The sequence below is a fragment of the Nilaparvata lugens genome, chromosome 1 (genome assembly GCF_014356525.2).
Source record: "Nilaparvata lugens isolate BPH chromosome 1, ASM1435652v1, whole genome shotgun sequence".
NCBI lineage: Eukaryota > Metazoa > Arthropoda > Insecta > Hemiptera > Delphacidae > Nilaparvata > Nilaparvata lugens.
In genome coordinates this window covers 79,507,382-79,531,806 of record NC_052504.1, presented here as the reverse complement: position 1 = coordinate 79,531,806, position 24,425 = coordinate 79,507,382, and the positions used below count along the sequence as shown (strand labels likewise).

The window sequence follows — 24,425 nt, the reverse complement described above, 5'->3', positions numbered from 1 at the left end:
CTCTCTCTCTCGCTCTTCTCGCCTCCTACTCGCTTTCATATCTCCCTCTTCTCTTTCTCTTCTCTTCCTCTTTTCTTCCTCTTCTCTTCCTCTTCTCTTCCTCTTCTCTTCCTCTTCCCATCCTCTTCTCTTCCTCTTCTCTCCCTCTTCCCTTCCTCTTCTCTTCCTCTTCTCTTCCTCTTCTCTTCCTCTTCTCTTCCTCTTCTCTTCCTCTTCTCTTCCTCTTCTCTTCCTCTTCTCTTCCTCTTCTCTTCCTCTTCTCTTCCTCTTCTCTTCCTCTTCTCTTCCTCTTCTCTTCCTCTTCTCTTCCTCTTCTCTTCCTCTCCTCTCCCTCTTCTCTTCCTCTTCTCTTCCTCTTCTTTCCTCTTCTTTCCTCTTCCTTGGTCTTTCCCCATTCTTTCTTTCCTCTCGGTTCCTCCAACGGTCCAACCTCTAACATTCTCTCCTTATTCTCCCCTTCTTTCATTCTACTGTTGTCGTTCTATGTCTTGTCCTTTACTTCTCTGCTCATCTCACTTCTTCATTCATTCTCTAATCCACCTCTCTTCCTGGTAGTTTCTTTCCTGATATCTCAATTTTATCTTGTTCCTCACATTCTTCCACACTACACTTTCACTCACACGTTCAAATTATCCTCATTCCTTCCTTCTCTAGTCTCTCTTGTAGCTGCATGAATATCATAATCAGCTCAAATGAATAAATCTAATCCACACGTATTCTTCTTTTTCCTCTAATCAATGGCCTCACTCATCATCTCTCTCACCTTCTCATCTCATAAAACGATCTCCACCTTTGTTCTCATTCTTCCACCTCTTTCACTTTTTATCTTTTTCCTTCATCTTCTTCTTTTTCTTCTTCTTCTTCTTCTTCTTCTTCTTCTTCTTCTTCTTCTTCTTCTTCTTCTTCTTCTTCTTCTTCTTCTTCTTCTTCTTCTGTTTCTCCCCAATTCCTACCAACCTACTGCAATTTCCTCTGTTTTCTCAATAATCATTTTTCTAACTAATCTCTTCCTCTCTCCATTCTCTTTTCCCTTTTTCTTCTCACCATCATTTCTCAATCACAGTTCAAATCAGTCTCGCCCTGCCACTCGTTTCTCACTTTTTCCTCTCTCTTCTCTGTTCTCAATTTCATCTTCCACTCTGTCTTTCAATTCTCTGTCTTCCCTTTCTCTCCTTTCTCCATCTCTCTTTCTCTCATCACCCTCGAATGAAATGAATTGTATATGTATATCATATAAACTCATGCTATTTTAATTATTCACTGCATGCTGCTGTATATTACTGAAAGCTGATTACCCTGATCTACGTTCAGCCTATTTCATTTTATTAATCAATAATTTGATCTTATCTACCTATATAAATATTTTACTTTATCAATTTTCTGTTTTTTTCTCTTAAATATTCATATTAATTTAAACTTTTACAATATTTCCATTAATAAATAAATCCTTAGTTTAATTAATGAAATTAAAGTTTTGGTAGAGAGTTAATGGGGAGGAATTTTTTTTCAATATTCTTTCCGAAGAATGGACATTGATATGTCCAAAGCTCCGCCAATTTATGTAGATGCATAACAATATAATTATCTATAGTTATTATATTACAAATTGCTTTTTCATATCATATACTACAGTTCAATAATTATTTTCTTAGCCTATATTATGTAAATTCATCTATAATTTTGCTGTATTGTATATAAGTGTATGAGCCAGTATATATTGTAATCTATATAAATAAAGTAATCAATCAATCAATCACCCTCCTTACACCTCTTTCCTCCTCTCTCCTTCTTCATTCTTCCACTTTTCCTCACTTCCTCCTCTCTTTCTTCTGCTCTTTACCTTTCTCTCACTTTCTCCTTACTGATCTATCGCTCTTCTCTTTTTTCTTCCCCCTCTTTTTCTGTTTTTTCTTCTCTTTTCCTGCTTTCTCCTCTTTTTCTGCTTTTCCTCCCATTATTCTCCTTCATTAAGAAAGTCAATCAATTATTTTTCTTTCTTCTCCATTTCTCCACCCTCTCCTCCAATTCACAACTTCCTCTGCTCACCCTCTTCCAGCCCTTTCTCTCCGCTTGCTCCCAATTGCTCCCTCCAGTGCGTGAGTGGCACTGCACATGCTCAGAGTGCCGAGTGCCGACTGAGTCTCTGCCATCTGCCGTCTACCCGCCAAGTCAGTCAGTATTCATCCGGCGGCCGTGCTGCGTTGTTACCGTTCTCGTCAGTCCCATCAGTTGCCGACTAATTCACCACCTCATGAGTGGTTAACCCAATATTCACCAGTATGTATTCAAAATTCACACCATCGATGTTGTGGTCTCCCATTCTTTATACATACATTATTTTATTTTCCTCCATCAGTTTTTCAAAATCTATCATGACATGAACTCACATGTAAGACTTTCAAAAACAATCACCTAGGCTGAATAAATTTCCTGCTCAATTCTCCTCTTCCTTTATATTTTCAGTCCTTTCCCAATTATCATTTTCTAGTGAATTAAATTCTATTGGATGCTTTGATGTTTCAGTAAGTCATAGCAGAAGGAGTTTTGATATTTCATCCTCCTGTATCCCCAAATTATATGTTTACAGATTATTCATAATTATCACTTTTCATTAAATAAAATTCTATTAGATGCTTTTATGTTTCAGTAAATCATAGCAGAAGAGGTTTTGATAATTTATTTTCCTGTATCACCAAATTATATATTTACTGATAATTCATAACGCTATAATCACTATAATTCATAACGCTCTATTATTTTGAATTCTGAATTCAAATATTATTTCTGATGGTGTTTGCGAACGCTATCTTTTTGTCTGAAAAAATTTGAAAGCGAGTATCTTCTTTCCGGATTAAAAAAATATATTCCAGTACTTCCAGTGGCTGGTTAATATACTCGAGAAATTTAAAATGCTAGATCAATAAATTATCATTCCGTCTCTCATTTACAAAATTGAAATGTTGTTCAATTCTTATTATCAATGTGAGGTTCACAATCTTAGAAAGATTTGGGAATGAACTTTTGTTGCCTTTTAAGTTTACTTGCAATCGTGCATGGATATTGTTTATATGTATATCGTCTATGTCCATATTCCATGCATTTTCATCAGTGATGTTAGTATAGAATCAGTATATTCTTCACCCTGAACTTCACCTCAATTCAGGAATCAACTTGACTATTATATCTAAATTATCCTGGATGATTGATATCCATGGTATGAAGTTGATTATATGAGAGAAGGAACAGAGCAACACAAGAAAATTGAATGATCAGTCACATCGGCAAGATTCGTTTCTGTTTTCAAACCATAGAACTATAATGAACTATAGAACTATAGAACCGTAGAACTATATGCCTCTCCGCATATTCCGAATAGTTCTGGAGTATTATATTGATCCAATCGATGGTTGTCTGCATGAAATATAAATTAAGATCAAAATTGTATTTTAGAATGCTACGAACTATGAATGTCAAAAACTATGTAGTATTATAAATATAAAGAGAATAAAAATCTCAGTACCTTTTTTTTGAAAAATTTTATCACAACATGTTTCGGACATGTAAGCCATTTTCAAGTGATATGAAGTAAATAAATAAATACTACTGGAAGATTCTCATTTTGATAAACATGTTGTGATAAATTTTTTTAAAAAAAGGGTACTGGGATGTTTATTTTCTTTATATCTATATTACAAGTGGCCCTATACAGAAAAGAGATAAATAAGAGGCTATGTAGTATTGTATATTATATTATAATGTTTAGCGTGAAGAACCATCAGAGAAAACCATGGATGATTTGTGCTAAGATCTGTATGCTTGATTCAAACTGGATTAAAAAATAGATCTTCTTTCATGTTTCTGGATCTCATGTACTTGAATAATTCATTCATTACATTTCTACTCATTTCAAAAGAATAAAACAATTTTTTATGAATGTTTCAAAGGAGATCTCCGACATAGTATTTTCATTAACATTCACAGAGAAGTAAACTCTTGAAAGTTTCACTCTGCGGCTACCGTGGTATATGGAGAATGAGGATACATAGGCTGCTCTATACTGTAGTTACTATGTGACGATTTATCAAGATATAGATGGTTTATATAGTAACTGTATGATTGACCGAACGAAATGAGGTCTAAGATACAAGTCGACGGTTTGGCATTTCTCTTAATGTTTAAATGTTTATATGTATATATATTTATATGTTGCGCATTTACGGCGAAACGCGATAATAGATTTTCATGAAATTTGACAGGTATGTTCCTTTTTAAATTATTGAGCGTCGACGTATATACAAGGTTTCTGGAAATTTTGCATTTCAAGGATAATATAAAAGGAAAAAGGAGACTCCTTCATACGCCAATATTGGAGTAAAAATCAGACTATAGACTATTCATCATAAATCAGCTGACAAGTGACTACACAGATGTGTGGAGAAGCCAGTCTATTACTGTATTTGTATAAGGTCGTAGTTTCAATCAAAGACATTAAAGAGGTATGCATATTTAAGCTGGGTTTACACCAAAGTTATTAACAAAATGGTTATAACTTAATCCTTATAGATTATATTAGATTGAACGGAAGTTGACAAACACATATGTTCATCATGTTTATGATAAGTTATGTTCAATCTAATATAATCTAAAAGGATTGAGTTATTAACATTTTTTAAATAAATTTGGTCTAATCGCAGCTTTAAAGTCTTTGGTTTCAATATTTTGTTTTCGTATGCATCTTCAAGCTGGGTTTACACCAAAGTTATTAACAAAATGGTTATAAATTAATCCTTATAGATTCTATTAGATTGAACTGAAGTTGACAAACACATATGTTCATCATGTGTATGATAAGTTATGTTCAATCTAATATAATCTAAAAGGATTGAGTTATTAACATTTTTTAAATAAATTTGGTCTAATCGCAGCTTTAAAGTCTTTGATTTCAATATTTTGTTTTCAGTCATGGTATTATTATGCGTGCCCATCAGTATCAATATTCTCACATTCGAAAAAACTAATTTAATAGGTGAATAAAAATAAACAAATGAACTAAATAATGCTGGAGAAATCATAATATTTTTGATTCTGAAAAATTAATTTTCATCAGATAGAAAGATCATCACGGAAATGGATGAATTATATCATAAGAAATACAAATCCACCGTGAACTGAGTTTGTTAACATTTAAAACAGTTGACATCTGGTACTTGTGGATGAGAATACTGCGTGAGGTCTACTGTTCACAGAACTACTAGTACTAGTCGAGCAGATGTTGAAAGCAAAAACGCAACTTCAAAGCCAAACTCTCGAAGTATCGATTATACTGTTCTCGGAATCTAGTTCATTCATTATCGTCCATATTATGCACTTATGCACTTGATAAACTTGATCTATACAGCGAACTACTTTTGAGAACTAAGTTAAACGAGAATGTTCCATCAAGGAGAATAATGAGTTCTTTGTAATCAATAAAGTTCTTAGTGAACAATAAAATAATGAGTTGAATCAAATTTAATTCTCGCGACTTACAAACCATTTTCACAACTTTCTAGGCCTCTCCCCTGTGATGTAATTTGTATCACCAAAGGGTTGAAATATTTCGATTCTCTATTATATGGGGAATATTATGTTAATAGTATTGTAGCCTGAATAATCGGCGTGGAGAAAATCTAACTCACAAAGAAACGAGTTTGAAAACAATGCATCAAACATAGGTTGAAAACACACATGCATGAACATTTTATCATAATAAAAGTGATCATTGAATTTTTTTGCTATTCCATTCAGGTGCTCACGTGATCCATTCAGGTGATTGATCACGTGTAAATCGCATTGGAAAGATAATACGAATTTGTTAGCAGTTCAAGAACACAATTACTAACATGATCATCGTGATTTCAATTATCAACATCCAATCACGGAATGATGCCATTATAACTGAACTCCTACCTATCAGTATCAGTGAAAGTGACCGGCACAGTTAAAATATAATTTCCATGAGTTCTAATTGAACCATTTCCACTCAGTCCAACCGATCAAGTATGAATAGTCTCATTGAAACTTATGGAAATAATATTCTCACTTTACACGTTCACTGAAATGTGTTGTATGTGGGAATACATTTGCATACTCAATCATTTTCCGGGAATCCAGCAGTATAATGCATTCGTTTCCGAGAATCCAGCCCTATGTTGCATCAGTTTTCTAATTAATGTGAAATACCATTTCGTGATCCAAAGCTGAAATTGGCGAATTAATATCAACAACTAATCATGTAACGGACTGTGAGGGAGTAAACTTTCCTCACAGTCAACCTCATTACGGAAAATGCTTCATTGGTTCCAGGCTATTGTGACTTATTGTTACATTTAGCATTTCCGAAATAGATTAGAATTGTCAGGAATTAAATTGGTCACTTGAGGGGGACACTGTTGATTCAAAGCTTCATCAACTTTCATGCATTTCAAACAAATTTTCTTCCTTCTATGGAATTCATCAATATTAATCGAATTGGCTCATTTCTAAATTGAGTTACATTTAGGCCATAGCGTAGATGAAGCAAGTAGAAGTTGGCTTTACACAGTTTACCAACCTACGAAAAATAAACAGTTTTGTCCACAGGTCGTTTTGCGTTCTCAGTCTTTGTGTGAAACGAAACTGATGAAAATTTCAGAGGCAGTGGCTTCCCGCAATGTTCCACTCTCAGAGCAGAATGTCAACTAAAAAAGAGACCCTATATTGCTATAGTCCTCGCTTCACGTGATATTATGTTTATACTAGCTGTGGAAAGAGTTGCAATCACAGAATCACAAATGGGGGTACTCTACATTCTACCCTTGTACTCTACATTCTAAAGTATACCGACGTCCAGAACAGTTATAAATAAAAAAACTATTCTTCTCCAGAGCGTCATTACATGTATGCTAACTTCGAATGGAGACTAGAAGAATGAAATGACTATTATTACATGCTTGAAAGCGGCTGGCTCCAAACCTCACCTGTTCTTCCCGCCTATGTATGAGGTCAGTAATTCGTCGTCCTGAGGCAGTTTTCATTGATTTTTCACATGGTGTGATTGATTTTATTTTATTGTTGTCATCATGATATTTATCATGGTGAGTTAACTATTTAAAAAAACACTATAAAAATCTTCAAGACTTATTCAAGGATCATAATCTAGAAGCGATAATGAAAACGAGATTATCATTTTTCGGAAAAAATTGATCAAATAAATTGACCGCAATACACCTTGTGATAATCCATATTCCTGAGAATATCGATCATTCAGTTGAATTATCAGATTAGATTATTTAGATGGAATATTTAGTTGGATGCTGCTATCTTTAACAGTAACCATTGATAAATAATTCTATCATAAGATAACAAATTGCCTCTGCTTTGATTGTTAGGACGACAGTTTAGGTAGAATAATTTTCATTTAGCCACATTATTTATTTGGGGTTCTATTGACCTATTAAAAATCGTCAAAGCCTCAATTGGAAACTCTATTAGTATAATTACTCTAAGAGTATGAAACTCTTAGAAAAAGTTATGTTTAATTTTATTGGGTTTCAGAAAAAAACACTATTCAATGAGTGATAGAAGCCGGATGGAATTCACAAATCCAGAAACGGAGCATGATTGAATCAGAAAATATGCTATAGGAATTGGAGAACGCTACTCACCTGCTATTTTCCCAAGATCAGCATCAGGCTATATGATGCTTACCAACTAGAAAACTGAAATTTAATTTCCCTTTAGCATATTGCTTTACCTGTCCTTCATCGCTGGTTGAATTCAAAAGAATAGTGAGGACGTGATATCTAATTTGATAGGTTCGAGCAATAAGTTATAGGATTGACTAGATTGGAAAAATTAACAAGAACGTTTTTTAACTCATCTATGTTGATTGGTATGGGATTCTAGACTCACTCGAAGTCTGATATTTATCAATAAGGCAGTTGATAGGACCCTTAAATTTTCGAGTACTCAAAGATCTGTTAATGGATATTTTCGAAGATAATTATGTAATTTGAAGAAAAACACATAATCATAAATAATATATTCTTGAGAAACCATTAAGCAAGAATCATAGTGAGGCGAGGATTAATCCATTACCCTTCACTATATCATCATCATAACTCATTCTCATTCTATAATATTAATTACATTTCTCATACTGCCAGCAATGCTTCAAAGGAATCAGAATTTTTAATATTAATCAGCCCTGATACCTCATTGGCTCTCACCTACTTCTAGTGAATCGAGATGAAGTTGAAATTTATCACGATCAGTATTTGCCATGAATATGGCGTCACATATTCTTGGAACCAGGTGCGCTTAAGTGTTATCGAGTTGTGCTTAAGTCCTTAAGTGCAAAGCGCACTGAGGTCCTGGTTCAATCCATAACGCGAAATGTTATGGCGCTGTCAGCTAGAATAATGGATTAATGGTGAATCCTCTCTGGCCAAATATTTTATGTACCGTTTTATCGTAGCAGTATTATCTGTGCGCGATATCTAATATAGTAGAAACGATTAAACTGGTGCTAAACCTTCGACCTTCAGCTGTTGAGCGGTGAGCAATTGTTAATAATTCAAAACCAAGAATACAATAAAAAATTCAATTCCATGCATTTTTCGCTGCTGAAAGCGGTATACAGTTTGAAGAAGAGAGCACTTACTATGTTCTAGAGGCTACCTTTAGTTGGCCAAGTAGTTTCAGAATTTGCTAAAAGGAATAACTTTGATTACTCTTTAGCTTATAATATAATATTCATTATTGTCAATAGAATGATTGATGTACTGAAATAGCTGTCAGATATATTTTTATAAATTGAATACGAATAAATTGTTAGTTAGAGAAAACGTTGAATTTAGGATGAAAAAATTACTAAAAAATTATATTTACTTGTCAGCCTGTATTATCACAACAACCAACCCATCATGAAACCAACCCATTTCTCTATTTTTGGAGAATTAGAAAGTTATATTCCCTGAATAGTGAATTCCTAATACTCCAATATTGACATTAGTGTCTGACTCTGAATTAGGCTGTACCATTATATCATTATATTTGGAAGCATGAAGAAATCAAAATCATGACGAAAAATAATTCTGAGGAATTCTGAGGTATTGAAACAAATTGGGACGAGAGTCGACAGTAAAGGTTGTTCACTGTATTGAGAGCCAGAAGCTTCGGTATTTTGGACATATGATGCGCAATCGAAAGTACAGATTCCTGTAGTTGATCATGGAGGGCAAGATTGAAAGAAGACGCCGGCCTGGAAGAAGTAAAACATCCTGGTTAAAGAACCTGAGAGAGTGGTTCAACATTGACTTAACGTCCCTATTCTGAGCTGCAGTCAATAGAATCCAGATTGCATTGATGATCACCGATCTCCGTCGCGGAGCCGGCATATAGAAGAAGATTATTCATGATGTAGGCTACAAATCTCAGATACACGTTCACATACAAACACTTTTACTAGAACAGATAATTCGTTTCATCGTTTTTCACAAAATCGGATACAAGTTTACAAAATTAAGAACAATACGGTATTTCTATAATTTCATAATATGAAGACAAAACACAGTATCATATGCCAGTGGCGGCTTCTCTTGAGGTTGCAAGGTTGCACAACCCCCAATAAATCAGGCAATAGAGAGAGATTTTCCTTTTCTAAAACGTCTTAATAACACTTCAATTTGATTGTCATATCATTAAAAATTATTCTCTTAATTCCGACAAAATTCATACAGCAGAAAGGCAGAACAAATAGTTCAACATTTTGAATTTGCGTGGTCCGAAGAAGGAACGCATAGCATTTGCAACCCCCTATGACGCGTGACTTATATGGGAAAATAGCATTGGAACCTAAAGTGCTGAAAAACCAGTTGGTTGCTATGACAACAGATGGCTTTTTGAGGATAGCACAGTTGCAGCGATCCTACAACCATTGTCATTAGTTCCTACAGTCATTCTATAGAAACAAACGATACGATACCAACAATATCGATCTATGAAGACTGCCTTTGTATCGATAGTCGATAGTATCACACTACAGACGACAGACCATACGGAAAGTTTTGTTTGTTTTGATTTTGAGGATTGTATAAGTGATCGTGTAATAAACAAAAGCTATATTTATTCTATTTAAAAATTTTTGGATGATTTATTTAGTTAATAGGAAATGAGGATGAAATTGAACTTGGGAAGTTTGGAAGACCTCTAAATCTTGAAAATTTCACACAAGCTGTATAATTATTGGGTTTGCATGAGCGCTTAAGTACAAGCAGCAGTTGAAAAATATATCAATTATTGTATTTTCAGGCTAATAATATTGAGACTGATAGATGTAAAACAGTTTTGGGTTTTCTGTTTCTATTGTATTGTTTGAATCTTGTAACTTATTCATTTCTTATTATCTCTTACAGTGACTATTACAGTGATATTACAGTGACTTGGAATTATGTTGAGAGAAAAATAATATAATTCAAGTTCTATGTAATGACGATTTGATAATCCCTATCCATTGCTTTCTTATTTACTATGTAAGTTAGGATTGATATCTGCAACCTCCAAGCTATATTTACACCAGTCGCCACTGTTATATGCTATATTTTGATTTGATGATTCTGTAACCGAATATCAAAATTACAAGAACAAAACTTGCTCCAAAATCACTGATGCAAGATAGAGGTGAACCCTTCATTCACAATTTGAAACAAAGCAACGAATGAAACTCGACTTCACAAGTTAATAATCGCTGAGACCGAAACAATTAATTAATTCGAAAAAGTTTTTTAATTTGTCGGCACGATGCGATGAGACAAGGTGAAGGAGCTGCTATTGTCATGCACTCTGGGAAATGAGATCTCTTCTGCGCTCAGACACAGTCCTTTGTTTTTGAATAATTGTCAGAGATGTTTTCCTGGCTTGCAGGAGATCAAGGCTTGATTGTTCACAACAGTAGTCACTCCCACTCCATATTTCGCCGACCCAACAGATTTTACTTCTCGAATCAGCTACTTTGTTCCGAGAAACAGATTTTTGAAATAAATTATGGCATCTTTATTCTACCATAGCAAATTCAACAGGATCACCATCCCTGTGAATAAAGTGAATCTCTAAACATATTTTTATAAAACTCAAGGGAAAATTAATGTGATCGAAATTCTCATGAATGAAGATTTGATGGTCGAGTGTTGCAAAAGGCAATTTCCCATTCAGGCATCGAACAGACTTGGTTTTCCTTCAAGTTCCTTTATTACACCTGAAAACTTTGCTGTTCTCAAGTGACCATAGAATAAATAATGAATTATTTTTCCGTTTTGCTGTAGCCAAAACTCTTCAACTATGACTATCTCTGAACTCTTTGTAATGACTGTAAAATTCTGTGATCACAGTGGAAGTTTCCATAGTCTCTCCACCATTTGTCTTCTTGAAAAAATGCTTAACTATTCTTTCCTAGGAAAGTGTATTTGGGGATGATAGCTCAAGAATATTCTACTGTAGCTTAAGAGTGGAAAAATCCTAGAGATCAGGTAGATCAGGTATTTCTCTCATATTCAGAAACACTGAATAAGTGGAGGTAGTGTTATCTGAGTCAAAATTTATTAACCTTACTAATTACAGATTCAATAAAATATTCTAAAATAAAGGAGTGAATTGAAAATATATGGTTGCATATGGTTGGTTTATATATATATGGTTGCATGGACAAATATGTAAAAATGCAATGCAAAAGATCAATGGATACAATGTACAATACAATATAATACACTACAATACAATACAATACAATTCTACTATGGATACAATTATTTGTCCATGCAACCATATATATATATATATATGTGAAAATGCAATTCAAAAGATCAATGGATACTAAGGCATAGTCAAATATTCTCGAAATAGTAGAATACTATACTCTTTAAATCCATAACCTTGTGATAACAGTTTTCAATATATATAAATTTAGTGATACCTGGATAGAACCATCACAATTTCAAAGGAAAATGAAATTTTTGAGTAGCACATTTAAATTCCTTAACCATGCTTCCCTAAAAGTGTCAGAGGATATGACCAAAATAGAATAAAACTTGTACAGAGTATGGCTGCTACTGTCATACCTGACTTGAACTACGAGGTTCAAAGTTATATTAGGATCTAATTTATTAGTGCACGCTTCAGTCTCAGCATGCTTGGTTGGATAAGCTACAACAATGATAATATTCAAGCGTTTTGCTTGGAGAGCAGCAGCAGCGAGGGCAATTTATTGTTTCGACTGACACTTCTAGCTATTTCAGAGGAGTGATTGAAGAAACCCCAAGAACTTTAGCAATCAGCTACTCCATTTATTTGTCTGTCAACTCTGGTGCGGTGAACCACATACTGTTCCACTACAGTGTAACGCTCTATTTATCAACAAAGACACTTGTGTATCGTGGAAACACATCAGAGTGTGTACGGAAATTCAAGAGAGAAATACAATGAATGAGTGGAGGAGTGTGGGTGGATGAGAATAGAGTAGATGATGAGAGAATTTAGAGAATTGGGAAGCATGGAAAAATTGTGAGTGTGAGATAAGAGCACAGTGTTCAGAGAGTGCATTGGATTTTGTCAAATGAGAGGTAGAAGAAGAAAAAAAAATAAGATGAATCAAGATTATTGAAAGTCGAGAGTGATAGGGAGGAGTGGGAGAAATTGATTGATCAATCATTCAATCTCTATTTATTTATTTATTCAGTCATGTACAATACACTTATGTGAGAAGGCACAACAGGCTCATGCCCAAAACTGTTCCTTCTCAAATGTTTACTACAGTCCAAATTAAATTGCAGGTCAAGTTACCATCACTTATTTAAATAAAAACAATTTACACTTCAAAAAACTATTGATTGATTACTTGACGTAATGGAGGGAGGAGTTGCGAATTAGCATCCTGGAGCCTCTCCTTCAGACGAGAGATAATTATACTTCAGATTGGATATAGCTTTTTATGTAAATAACATTAAATGCTGGTTTCCAATAATGTCTTCAAGATGTGTAAGGATATAAATTTGAAAAGAAAAGACTTGAAGTATGACTGAAGTACTTAAAGTTATAAGAAGCTCAGAGAAACGCCTGTGGTAATATAGAAATGCACGGTAATGCTGGAAAGTAGTGATTGAGAGACATGATCGAATAAAGGATTAATATATTGAGAATAAATATAATTCAAAAAGAGGAAGAAGATGGAGTATGGAATTACAATGAAATTAGAAAACAAAGGTAGTGGAGGAAAGGAGAGGATGCTGTTGGAAAGTGTTACAGGTATATGGGATGAAACCTCGATTAATAGGAGAAAGGTTTATGATGAAGAGAATGTGAGGAGTCAAAGGAAAATGAGGTTGCGAAGTAGAAGAAATGATGGAATGATAACTGTAAGAAGAGAGCAGATTGCTAGAATAGTTATTTGTGCAACTAGTGCGCAAAGTAACAGTTTGCTGCAGCGAAAGAACGTTTACGCCCGAGCCGTAGGCGAGTAGGTTGTTGAGTGCAGCAGAGGAACTTTGCGCACATATTTCACATTAAATTTTTCCTACAGTTACCATTGAATATGAGAAGTGGGTAATTATGGGTAAAATTGCCTGAAATCCATCAAATGTTTTTCTGTGTAATTTTATTATTGATAAAAACCTTAATCCTAAAATCCTAAAGTCCTCGTTGTCCTTGGTTATAATATACTTAATAAGGTGCTCGTTGTGCTTCGTTGCACCTCTGCTCACTATAGCAGCCCAGTCACTGTTACCAACTTCATTTTGATTTTGCTGCACTATTGCTCCATATAACCCAATAACTATTTTTCGCCACACTTGGATGTAATGAGCTGGTTTACATGCGTCATATGGAGGCCGAAAGTGATTGTTTTCCGACCAGGCCGGTAAAACTTTACGGCCCTAGGGCTGTATAATGACCTTGAATAACAGCTGATCGTGTCCGATCTCACAAAAATCATAGAGAGATAATCTCATAACGACTGTAATAATCTATATAATTATGTATCGCGAATCGCGGTATTATGTCTATAATATATTTTATAAATTACTGTTTCATAATTTAATATTTATTATTGTGTTTTTGATATCTAACAATAGAATACGATGATATATCTCCATAGCCTCAACAATATAATGTTGGCTACATTGTCCATTGTCAGAAAGGTACGTATCACAAGTATTTAAAAGTGAAGAATCGAATTTGAAATCAAAGTACAATAATTGTATCAATATTTAAAAGTGAGGTAGAGTAATAATTGTTTCTTTTTTACTATCGAATTCCACTTCTTAATGCAATACAATCAACAATAATAATAAGAAAATACAGCACAGATCTGAAGTTTAAGGTAAGCCTACTGATGAAACTGAAAATTCCTAGTAATTTTTCTGTAATTCATTATTAAAACTTTTAGATAATTTTTCTTCAATATTAAACCATATAGAGAAAACATTAGGCCCACTCAAGATTAATCTTCGAATGTTTTCTCTATGATTTAACTATTTTCAGAGCAATATTTTTTTGTGAAAATGCCAGCAAACCGGCTTCAAATTTGCCGCTATACACTATTATTATAGTAGCCTACATACGTTACCTGACTTAATTCAGAGTGAAAATTTTATTGTGAGACAGATAATAATATTAATTTTAATAATATAAGTCATGAACCAAAGACTGTTGTACGCTTTTTAGGAGTGAAGTAAACTTTTTTAGAAGTCTAGTATTACAGTATTACGTGTATGCTAAGTGTTATCAGTCAGGCCCCAACGTTCAACATTACGCAATGGCCGAGAGCGTAAAGGTGTAATACATCAGAACTGAAACCTCAGTGAATAAACAAACATGATCTAGGTTCGAATCTCGGTGAATGACATTTTTTTTGTCGATGAATTTCGACTTTTATTAGCTATTTTTTATATTAGTCACTGTAATTTAAATTTCAATCAATTTTTTAGATATATTTTGAGACAAAACTGTGAAATATGCAATTATATTAACTTTTCAATCACATTATTTCAAAATAGTAATAAAAATTCTATTCATCCATCTATCCATGAGATATTGCACCTGGTGCAAAGCGCGGGCTATAAAAATTCAAACAATTATTCGAAATATTAATAGTATAAAAATATGGTCACTATTGTAAATTATTAATTAGTAATATTGAAATTAATTGACAGTAAAAGTTGTCATAACCAAGATTCAAACTATCAAAATAGGCTGTTTGAATTTTATTTATTTTTCAATTTCTTATATATTGGGAAGTCTTTTTTTTTGGTGTGGCGAAAAATAGCGTTCGCAACTCGGGCAAAAATGTTTTTTCCGGCTCTCGAACGCTTCAAGTTCTCGACTTCGTCTCGAACTTGAAAACCGCGATCTCGAGCCGGAAAACGTACATTTTCGACCATAGGTGCGAAATATACTATTGCGTTGCCATGTTGCAAATCTGGAGTGCAGAAAAAAATTTTCCCGCACTAGAGCGGAAAAGTGATTCTTTGCGTTCTGTAATCAGTGCAGCAATGGCCACTTTTCAACGTAACTGTAGGAAAAATATATTTTATTTTATGCATTTGAGATTTCCATTCCACATTACTAGACCAATGGCAAATACAAGGTAGAAAATAAAAGTCGATGCTGATAATATATTTAATAAAATGTATAATAGATTATAGATGAGTGAGGAACTGATATGCAAATAATTGAGCATCAATAATAAAAATGAGAAATAATCGAGATGAGAGGAGTTGAGGGAGAATGTAAGAGTTTGAGAAGAAATGATGGAATTAGAAATGTAGAAAGAAAGCAGATTGCTAGAAAATAGGATGTGTGAGAGAGAATGAGTGACAGAGAAAAAGTTTTCACGAATGTTAGGAAGGTGCACTGATAGAGGGAAAGAGCAGGAGAGATAAAGCAATGGAGAAGGATAAAAGAGCTGAATTAATTATTGATTGATTGAGTACTTTATAGATTACAATATATTCTGACTTATATACTTTTATACAATAGCTCGAAATACAGCAAAGTATTCGATGAATTTATAAACATAATTCGATGAATTCGATGACATATTATAAAATAAGAAAATAATTATAGAACTGTATATGATATGAAAAAAGCAATTGGGAATGACGATATAAGATTATATAGTTATATGAGTAGAGGTGGAAGAAGAAGATACATAGATAGATAGATAGATAGATAAATGCCTTCTATTTACACTTTACAATATAAAAAGTGATTGAGGCAACAAGAGCTCCCTTCTCCACTTAACCCACAAGAAGATGGAGAAGGGTAAATTAGTGATGGAATAAATGAATGAAAAGGGAAGCGTGATGAATGTTGTATGTATTCAAGTTCAGCATCACCTGAATGAAGCGCTGTCACGTTTGTAACAACAACTTAGTTTGAAAGCAGAGTTGTGTAGGGAACATTGTCCAGAAGTGTTTGACAAACTCGGCTTTGAAAATCACGAAATTCGAATGCAAATGCACGCCTGTCGTTCCTCGAGCTGATTGTGCCCGCAATTCACGCTCTTATTTCGATTGTGCCTCCAATGACAACACACAATGCCATGCATTAGCTGCATACTGGACATGCTTCACATTATGTTGTTGCATGTTAATGAAGTGCACAGCATGGTTTGTTTTACAGCATGAATAGAATCAGTACGCATGTAGGATTAGCTTCATGTTCATGGCAGATAATTATTGAAACCGTGAGACCTATTCTTGAAAACTGTCCGCTGACACATGAATATGTATCATTGCATTGAAACTGAGAAAACACTGCAGACGCTTTGCACAATCGCATCAGTATGTGTTTCAATTATCAAGAACCCATGTTATGACTAAAATAACATTTTCTGCGGGGAAAATTTCAACAGGCTTCTGATATGGAATCAACAAGTCCCAACCAGTTAGACGTTCTATCAAATGTGGTGTTCATAAGCTGTTTTTCAAATGAGCATTATCCCATCCTGATAAATAAAATCAGATTATGCTCCTTCAACCAATGTAGAGAGATTCTGTGAATCATATTAGCTTCCATGAATACATAAAAATGACTGTAAAGTATTTCTCAATTATTTCAACAGTAAACATAATGGTAAATTATAGCCAATCTAGTATATATCTATAGTCTCCTTGAATACTGTTTGATGAATATAATATTAACCTCTTCTTTAGATTTGTCTCGATCAATAAGGTTCGATTGGAAAAATTCCTTCTCCAACAACGTATAGATAAAAATTATTTCTATCTGTTTATAAGTTATGAACTAATTCTTCAAGCACTATAACATACAATACAATAATTTATTGAGTATTATCATAGAAATTGGATAGATCATTCAACATTTTGTAACCAGAGCTACTTTTCTCTTCAAATAAGGGTTCCATTATCAATATAAATTTCAGTTTCTCAATTATTTATAGATTTGATGGAATAAATATCTATGGATAATTGATTTCATGAGAAAATAGAACTCAACCTGAAGCAGTTTATTAATTAGACTGTGTTATATCAGGCTATGAGAGAGTAATTGATTTAGCAGATTATGGCAAACAGAACATTGTTTGTATATGATTCTTAAAACTTGTATTCACGGAAATGTGAATGTTTGGAAGAATGCAATAGAAGGGTTATTTATTTATATTAGCCTGTGTTACATTAGACTATATATATAACATAATTTCACAAAAATTCATTCACATGTTTTACACACCTACAAGACAAATCGATTTTGAGTTCACTCAAAGTTCTTGACATCTGAATACGACTTTTCTATAGCGGCAATTCCATTCCATTTAACGTTCTTTGTCATGACAAAGTCCCCCCATGTATTACGAATACAGAACCTCTATTTTCTTGTTGGGCATGTACTTCAAAGATTTGCCCTTTCTTCTTGTCACTGGTATTCATTCGGAAAATATCCCTTTGTGACTTGTACCCTCACTCACTTTCTCTCACAGTCACTCTATGTTTAGATCTCTCATTCCAATATATTATTCTTCCATATCTCTCACTTCGTTATCCGTTCCATTCTCTTATTACATTTGAAAATGTTTGTTCGACTCCACAGCATGTGTTGTTTTATCAGATCAGAGCCCTTTGAATGAATGGCTTTCCGCAACAGTTTGTTATGGAGTCGGTTTGCAAAATCATTGTTCATTCATCACCACATTTCACACATGCTTCACTAACCAGAGATTTGGTTATCTCGGTTTCAACATTCAATTGTTCTCCACTTTTGAAATCGTATTTTGATAAAAGATCGTTTCTCACAAACCATTTTTTCAGGCAGCAAGGAACCTTTTTTCCCATTTTTTTACCTATGGCTGTGGATTGGTTTTGTTGTTTGCACGGGTGTAGGGGAATCTTTGAAATTCTCACTCATAAATGCTACATTTGATCCCAGCATCTATTCAGTTGATCAGGAACAAGTTGAAAAGCAAACAATCCATTGAAGCTTACTGCCACAAACATTCACTGAAATCTCCCCGCTATGTACGACGATTATAGGATCAAAAAAATCTGGTGTGGCGTACTCACACAACTTTCCTTGCCGTTATGAAAATTTCGGCAAAATCTAATTCATGACGTTTTGTATGGAATCTCCTCTCATTCATCAACCATTTTTGACCTCAAATCGCATTGACAAAGATCAAATAATAATTTATCAACATAAACTGTCTCCGAATGTCGAAATCAAGTCGAATTGTCCAGTAGAGAATTTGTTCGTTTTCCTGTTCAATATCAGCTCCTTCTTTTTAGTTGCTACAAGAGGGGAACTTTTGGATTTTTTTTAAGGAATAAGATTTTTGGCGATTGAGAATATTCCAATTTTATATTGATTAGTTGAAGAGTTTAATAGTTAATTAGCCACATATTGTTGAATCAATTAAGAGGCAATAGATGGTTATTGCCAGTCATTAGCCTCATAATATAAGTTTCACCTATTCGAAAACCATTCAGTATTACAACAATTATAGTAATGCAGTATCAAGGTAGCAGATTTCTTCAAATTGAAGTAGAAATATGAATATCAATCATTCCATGAGCAGGAAAATGTTATATGTCTATGAATTATTCCGTGAAATATCAATCTTAATTCACACCAAATTCAATTTGAGACACTTCAAGTATTGATTGTGGAAATACTAAAGATGTTTTTCTAGCTCACCTGTCAATTTCTTGAAAGGGATTATGATATTATTGACGTTGATTCCATTGCGATACTTTGACAAGTCGAATCGCTTCCGTACACTTGAAAGACACGTGCAATAATAAATCAAATCCAATTGGCTCAATAATCCACCAATGGATGGAGGTAGCACTCTTCGGAGACACGAGGTTTACTCATTGTTTATTGGTTTATTGCTTTATTATACTGTCATGGATACAAGCACCATATCGACAATAGTCAAACAAAAAAGATAAAACAAGATATTGATACACAAAACACAATAATTTTGTACATAAGTGAACAATTTTGTACATCATAACACAAATAACTTATATCTAAGACCATACAATATTTATAACTAATGCAACGTATTCAATGGTCGAAGATACTTCGCCACTCATAGAAACATTTCTTTAATAGCCAACATTTCAGATTAGTCTTGAAAGAGTTTAGGGTTTGGGCAACTTTAATATTCTGGGGTAAACAGTTAAACACTTTTTGGCAATGTAATTTGGGTTGTGCTCATAAAACCCTGTCCTGTGCTGTTCAACTCTGACTAAGCCCCTGTATCTTGTATTGTGTTGATGAACATCCACACCTGTCAGCCAATCATCTTTCATTTTATAAGCAAAAATTGCCAGATAGTACAAATAGAAACTAGGAACCGTCAAAATTCTATTATCTTTGAATAGCGATCTACACGATGGCTTTTTAAATATGATTATTAGGACTCTCTTTTGGGCACGGAATTTAGAGGCAGAGAATCTTGATCCTCCCCACAGCAATATTCCATAAGACAGTAATGACTCATAATATCCATAGTAAGCAGAGATCACTGCCTCATGAACTAATACCCTCCTGAGCCTGGACAATGCATACGCAGCTGAGTTTGATTTCCTAGAAAGAGATTGAACATGAGAGGACCATGTTAATCCCTGATCCACAGAAACCCCCAAAAAATCCGTTGCATCAGAGGGTAGTAATCCTTTTGCCTCAACCTCAAACTCCAACTGGTTCACAGGAAGTCTGTGGATTGAGAATACCTCATTTTCACCTCAATGTGATACCTCATTTTTCAATCTGGAATAAATTGAAGCACAGGTCAAACCGTGAATGTGTGAAAATAATGATGTAATCGATGCTTTAATAATAGTAGTATATTATGATTTAATTATAGTAGTTCTTCCCAATCAAAGCAGAAAAATATTTGGATATAACAAGAGAAAATGAGTTCTGAATGAGTGTGGTTAATGCTTTATTTGTGATAACAAGAACAAATTTCCAATTGATGAAATTCCCAATTTTCAATAAATCTGCAAAATCAGTAAATCCAATTTATGAGTTTAGCAACGATTTTCTCATGTATCGATAGAAATTATCTTTTGAACATGTACTCTTAGTATAATGAATTATCAAAGATGAAGCTTTGGGTATTGAGAACAGTCACGAAGACCTCCTTAGGTACTATTTCTCTAAATCGGAAATTTTTTTTTAGAATTTTACTTGTTTTTTTCCATTGATTCAATTGAAGAAAGCATCATTTCATGCTATATTATGTTTTCAATTCTAATGCATCAATAAATTTCTTTCAAATTCCTTTTTCACTTTCCCTACAATCCTATCATTCCACGAGCAGTTTAAGAGCCGTGAAACACATTAGTTATCCCACCCCATTTTTTCCTGTCGCTTTTTTCTCCGAATTTGTTTTTATAGCTTTTCTTTCTCCGAAATGCTCGTCGGCTTCCACGTTTTGACGGTTTTTCCAGAGCTTTGATACACTTCACTAGCCTCAAGCATTTCCATTAGAGCTCTGAAAGTTTTCTTAGAGACGTTGTCATCTTCGCTTACCATAAACTGCACACCTTTTTTTACTCCAAAAGTGAAGTTAAACTTCCGTGAGATGAATGATACTGATTCTTGTCATCATTTCCATGAATGGAGGATGATATTGTAATCTATTCAATGAGTAAGCTGAAGCTTTTAGTGAATGAATATGGGGGGAACAAAATTATCAATAAAACAACAATAAATATATTTCATAATGAGATTCTCGATTCATTCATTCTAGGTTATTCATTGACATGACTTAACAGTGGTAAATATAATGAGAGCGAAGACCAAGTCTTATAATCTCCTTTATTATTCAGAAAAAATGAAAAGTACCTGATTCATTCCTAGTGACTTTGGGGGTGATCTAAAAAGTATTGTATTAAACTATATGCATATTTTATAACGATCGATTTGAATAATTAAAATTCTTCAGTGGATCAAACAGTAATAATAATTGAATTTTTGAATGTAGTTCCAGCAGTCAATTGCATAATTCACACCTATCCATTGTACAAAGTGATAATTTATAGAGTGTGCAAATGAAAATTGATTGAATAAAAAATAATCAATTGATTAATTTGAAGTTATAATCAGCAATCCAACTCAGCAGAATACAGTAGTTTTATAGAAGTTTTCTCTGTCCAACACTTACTCGAGTAATCATGCGCGCGCACCATCTGGAATAAAGTTCATTCATCAATATAGTTGCTCCGTGGATAAAATTACTATTATTGATTGACTTTTTAATAAAACAATAACCCTCCTATCAGAGGTCAATTGGAGTGTACGTCAATGTTATCGGAATGAAAAGAATTGGAAAGTTGATAATCTATTCTCTGTTTTTAGGCTGTTCGCCCGCCTATAGTTTACCGACGTGTGCCTTGCTGATTATCTTGAGTAGTTGGAGTGATTCAAACTATTCTACTGTGATGAGTTGATCAAAGTAGAACTTCTTATTATGAAGCTTGTAATCTTCAAAGTGTGTACTTGCTGACTAATTCCGTAAAATGATACTAATACATCGTTTACCACTTCTACTGGAGTCATAAGTATCCCTTCTCGATTTGGGATATTCATATATAATCATCAACCTGGTGAGTTATATCAGAGATGACAGAAATAATCTATAATATTAATAATATGTACTTACTTTATGGTTGTATGTTATATTTTATGTTTTCAAGCTTCGAACGAATAATAGTTTTATTTAAGTATCATTTTCAAAGTCAATTACTGAACATATTGTTAACAGTCATAAATGATGCATTGGAGAAACTTTGAATAGGAAAACTTCAGGTAAAAGCATCGATTTAAATTATTTGGCTGTTAATAAAAAGCATACTGGCAGGTTGAAAAACTTATTTTGTTGTGATAACAAAATTGTCAAGTAGTCTTATTCCTATATTCTGCTATAGTTAGACCACAACTGGAATACAAAATGTGTGTTATAATTAAGTATCACATAACGTATCTTAGCATCTTCCTATACAGTATAAAGGTGGGCACATTACTTTTTGTTCTCTTATGTCTTATCTGGTTTAAAAGATTCATTCAAGACATTTATATCTTAATTTCCCAAATCTGAATTGCTAATTGTAGAGATTTATTTGAATACGAAATATTCATTGAAATACTGAAGGATGAGGTATCATGATCATAATATTCATATAGGATTATCATTGAGAAATGGAACGATTCCATGCAACTGATGTTTCAGGTAATAAATGACTTACCTTTATTTTATTAGATAATGAAAGATGAGTATGATTATTAAGGCTTGCAACGACTAATGTCAATGGATGGTCTGATCTTAGAATGAGGCCAATGAGCAATAATCCTCTCTATGATCTCACTTACTCTCGAAATCATATAAAAATCTGTTCTAATTCACTTTAGATCCGAGAAGCTCTCTGAAATCTGATGAATGTCATTGTAAGGGACATTATTACAAGCATAGATATGATTATTCAAGGTATGAGGTGTGAATAAATATTTCAGGCAGTTCTTGGTTTGTATTAGTCTCGATAACAGAGGAAATTTAGTCTGCATTCCAAAGAAATTCCATCTTGCACACGCTCTGGAAATACGACGAATCTCATCTCATTTATTTACTCATTTAATAGCCTACTCAAGAGAATTTGATGAGAACATTTTTTCCACGTTCTATTCTCTAATATTAATAATATGTACTTACTTTATGGTTGTATGTTATATTTTATGTTTTAAAGCTTCGAACGTATGAGAGTTTTATTTAAGTATCATTTTCAAAGTCAATTACTGAACATATTGTTAACAGTCATAAATGATGCATTGGAGAAACTTTGAATAGGAAAACTTCAGGTAAAAGCATCGATTTAAATTATTTGGCTGTTAATAAAAAGCATACTGGCAGGTTGAAAAACTTATTTTGTTGTGATAACAAAATTGTCAAGTAGTCTTATTCCTATATTCTGCTATAGTTAGACCACAACTGGAATACAAAATGTGTGTTATAATTAAGTATCACATAACGTATCTTAGCATCTTCCTATACAGTATAAAGGTGGGCACATTACTTTTTGTTCTCTTATGTCTTATCTGGTTTAAAAGATTCATTCAATACATTTATATCTTAATTTCCCAAATCTGAATTGCTAATTGTAGAGATTTATTTGAATACGAAATATTCATTGAAATACTGAAGGATGAGGTATCATGATCATAATATTCATATAGGATTATCATTGAGAAATGGAACGATTCCATGCAACTGATGTTTCAGGTAATAAATGACTTACCTTTATTTTATTAGATAATGAAAGATGAGTATGATTATTAAGGCTTGCAACGACTAATGTCAATGGATGGTCTGATCTTAGAATGAGGCCAATGAGCAATAATCCTCTCTATGATCTCACTTACTCTCGAAATCATATAAAAATCTGTTCTAATTCACTTTAGATCCGAGAAGCTCTCTGAAATCTGATGAATGTCATTGTAAGGGACATTATTACAAGCATAGATATGATTATTCAAGGTATGAGGTGTGAATAAATATTTCAGGCAGTTCTTGGTTTGTATTAGTCTCGATAACAGAGGAAATTTAGTCTGCATTCCAAAGAAATTCCATCTTGCACACGCTCTGGAAATACGACGAATCTCATCTCATTAATTTACTCATTTAATAGCCTACTCAAGAGAATTTGATGAGAACATTTTTTCCACGTTCTATTCTCTCATATTCATCAATATTCCATTGAGCCTTGAGTGTCCTCATTTTTCCAACAATATTGGTCGTCTGAAGTATCACGCCAATTATTATTCCTCTTCTGCAATCGATAGAATCATTCGCAGTGGTAATATTGAAGGAGGAGGAATCATCTCCGCTTTTT

The 24,425-nt window shown here is 33.6% G+C and overlaps 1 protein-coding gene across 2 annotated transcripts in view; it reads left to right on the top strand.

Moving 5' to 3' along the window:
• The first annotated feature begins 2,160 nt into the window (after positions 1-2,160).
• LOC111060417 (neuropeptide F receptor) overlaps positions 2,161-24,425 on the top strand; it is a 71,265-nt gene continuing 49,000 nt past the window's right edge. Inside the window, exon 1 of one of the 2 annotated variants that reach the window (XM_039444555.1) lies at positions 2,161-2,277. The gene's annotated coding sequence lies outside the window, so the exon portion shown is untranslated. Of the gene's footprint in view, positions 2,278-21,902; positions 22,149-24,425 lie in introns of those variants that run through there. The other variant, XM_039444547.1, reaches the window with a different exon arrangement.